The sequence below is a fragment of the Lemur catta genome, chromosome 9, assembly GCF_020740605.2.
Source record: "Lemur catta isolate mLemCat1 chromosome 9, mLemCat1.pri, whole genome shotgun sequence".
NCBI classification, from domain to species: domain Eukaryota; kingdom Metazoa; phylum Chordata; class Mammalia; order Primates; family Lemuridae; genus Lemur; species Lemur catta.
The window spans coordinates 83,009,703-83,013,297 of record NC_059136.1 but is presented as its reverse complement, the minus strand read 5'-3'; positions in this window follow the sequence as shown (position 1 = coordinate 83,013,297).

The window sequence follows — 3,595 nt, the reverse complement described above, 5'->3', positions numbered from 1 at the left end:
ATGGTCTGCTGCAGAAGCCCGAGGGGCGTGACACATGAAGACCTGATCCCAGCTGGTAGCTGGTTTTGCAGCACAAGGTGGTCTAATTTAATGGTGAGTCTCGGCAACAAGCATTTCTAGGCAGAGGCCATGAGGGTCGTATGGTTTTAGGAGAGCCATCCGGGCTGCTGCAGCACAGTGTGTGGAGAACAGAAAGAGCAATATCAGGATCTGGCCAAGAAAGCTAAGATTTGGGACAAGGCTGTCATCCCAACAATAGTCACTAGAGTGGACATGTAGTCCCATGAGGAACCTTCCTATTGCTTAAGACAGCTAACCTGTCCCAAACCGTATCTCATTGCTGGGAATGGCAAGATTCTTAGTACTCATTTGCCTTATCTAAATGAGCCTTGAGAAGGCTGGAGCCTCAACAAAAAATAATGCTTGAAAGGGACTCACAATCTACACCATTTTGCACAAATAGAAACAACAAGACATGGGATAAGTCCTATAAAATATTCAGATATGTCAAAGGCAGTTATCATCACAAGGCAGTTAAAATTTTCATTATGAAATATTTCCAAACATACCAAAAAACGCAGAGGAAAAAAAACACCTGTTTACTTGCCAATCAGCTTTGCCAAATCCCAATGTTTTGCAATATTTGATTCAAATCTTTTGCTTGTTTTTAAGTAAAACATTACAAAATGCAGCTAAATTCCACTGTTTACCCTGCCCTTCCCACCCCATCTTATTTTTCTTCCCTCACTCCTCAGATGTAACCACTATCCTAAATTCAATGTTTCTCATTCCTATGCACATCTTTTATGCTTTTGCTAAATATGGACGTATACATTTAAATGCACTATTGTTATGAATGTTCTTAAACTCTGTTTAAATGGTGTCATAATATTTACAGTACTCTGCAGCTTGTTTTTGCTTACCACATTATATTTAGTTTTTAGTTATATCCATTTTGATACATGTAACTATAATTTATTATTTCAATAGCTGAAATTTCATTACATGAATATACCACTATACACACACACACACACACACACACACACACACACAGATAAATAGATAAGATAGGTAGGTAGATAGATAGATAGAAACTATTATTCTATCAATGAATGTTGAGGTTGTTTCCAATTATTTGCTATTCTAAATCCCACCAGCAGTGGTTGAGAATTTTAATCATTCACATACTTGCCAACCCCTGAATTTTCACTTTTTAAAAATTACTTCCGATCTAATGAGTATGAATACAATCTGATCGCTGTTATTGTTTCCATTTCCCTGATGCTAGCGAGATGGAGAATCAATTTCATATGTGTGTGGGCCTCTCGGGGTCTTCTGTGAATTTCTGGTGCACATCATTCACTCACTTTTCTCCAGTTGTTTTTATATATTCCAGACCTAACCATTTTTTTCACTATATGCTTTGCTAATGTCCACCACTCCCTGGAATGTCTTTTCACTTTGATTCTGATGTCTTTTATTCTATAAAAGTTTTTCATTTTAATAAAAACAGATTCATCAAAATATTCCTTTTTGCTTATTTTTTTGTGTGTCTTATTTCTTAAGTCTTTTCCTGCTTCAAGTTTAAATTTATACCAAAAGTACCAATATTTTACTTATTACATGTATGTCTTTAGTTCACCTGGAGTTTATTTTTGTGATTGCGATGAGGTGGAAATCTAAATTTTTTTCCAGTGAACTACCTCATTCTGCTCATCATGTATTGAATCATCCATCCTTTCCCAATTTTAATGCCTCTTCTGACAAATATGCACAGATCTATACCTAGATCTTCTCTTTTGTTTGATTAGTTCATTGTTCTTGGCCAGAACTAATACCACTATCTTACTTAGTTTAGCTTTATTACAAGTATCTATATTTGGTAGGACAAATCCCCTGAATTTTAAGGTCCACTGCTCAAGTTCCATGAAAAATCTGCTGGAATTTTTATTGGAATTTCATGGAATTTATGGATAAGTTTGGAGTAAAGTGATTATCTTGACAATATGAAGGCTTTCCATCTATGCATTTCTATATCTTTACTTTTAGTCAAGTCTTCATTTTTGTTGTGGCAGGTTCTGCTACTTTCCTTCCCCCAAAAAATTCTTCCTTTTCTTCCTTAATAACAACATACAAGTATTTCTTGGAGATAGCAACGTGCCCAGCTTCAGGTGATGAATGCACAGTAGACACTCAATAAATAGCAGCTACTTAACTATCGTCAACCCCATGGTCTACCATTTGGAATCCAAAGCAAAATAAAGCTCTGTGCAAGGGTTGGCAAATTATGGCCCACAGGCCAGATCAGATCCAGTTCTTGTTTTTGTAAAAGAAGTTTTACTGGAACACACCCCTGCCCATTTGTTTACAGGGTGTCTACATCTGCTTGCACACTGCACCAACAAAGTTGAGTAGTTGCAACAGAGACTGACTATATATGGCCACCAAAGCCCATCTGATCCTTACATGGAAGAAATTGGCCAACCCCTGGCTTACACAGTATTCTTTGCTAGATATTGTCTTTGATGGTTCTATTCTTCTTTGCCAAATGTTTGCTGTTTCACTCTTTTTTACAACTAAAAGCATTCATGGGGCTCAAAGTCGGCTGAACGCTTCTGGAAAGACTTTTAAATTCCTGATAAGGGCAATGACTACGAAAGAAAAGCTTGCTGTCACCAACTCTTCCACCTTTTTCCTGCTTCAGACATAGACTGGATGCCTGGAACTTTGAAAGCTATCTTGCGATTATGGGACAACTATTAGAGCAGAAGGACTGGAGAGTAAGCAATAAGCTAAGAGTGGCGGGCAGAGCCGGCTACATAATTTTCAGAGCCCAGTAAAAACTGAAAATGCAGAGCCCATGTTCAAAATGCAGGGAAAAAGGTGTTATTAAAGATACTAAAATATAAAGCTTTTTCCTTTCTTCCATGGACTGTTTCTCAACTTGGCATGGTATTTTTTAGTTGCTATTCAATAGTGTACCTCCAGAAAGAAAAATTAAAATCTCTAATTATTAACCTGAATTTTACCATTGTACCTTATATTGTGAAATTCCAGTTTTAAATGCAATATAAGAGCATTTGATTCATATGCAGAGTCACCAACAAAATTGCACTATTTATATTTTGTAGCTCGTACATGCATGCATATGTATTTCGTTCTTACCAGAACAGTGGAAACACTGCACAAGATTAACTCAGATGGCTTTATGCAGTTGTGTTTATTTGACATGTTGCTTGGCACACATCCTACCTTTCAACTTACTGATGAGTAAGGAAGCACTGAAAGGAAAAGATATAATGAGTTGCTCTATCTTTCCTTTTCCTTCTATGTCATCATTTTCAGTATTAATGAAATGGCTACTACGGGAAAGTGACATGAAAATGAAAGGATATGATAAGGTTCCTCAGTTGTTCATGGTTCTTAGACTAGCGCTGCCTTCTTTCTGTGTTTGAAGAAAATTTTGGCTTGAATGGAAAGTGTAGCCTCTCTGGACTATCATGTCCCCCACTCAGTCATAGACAAAACACACTTCACCTGTGCTCATTTTCAGTCTTGCCAAACTCCCGGACGTCCTGGGTCCACTGAATTC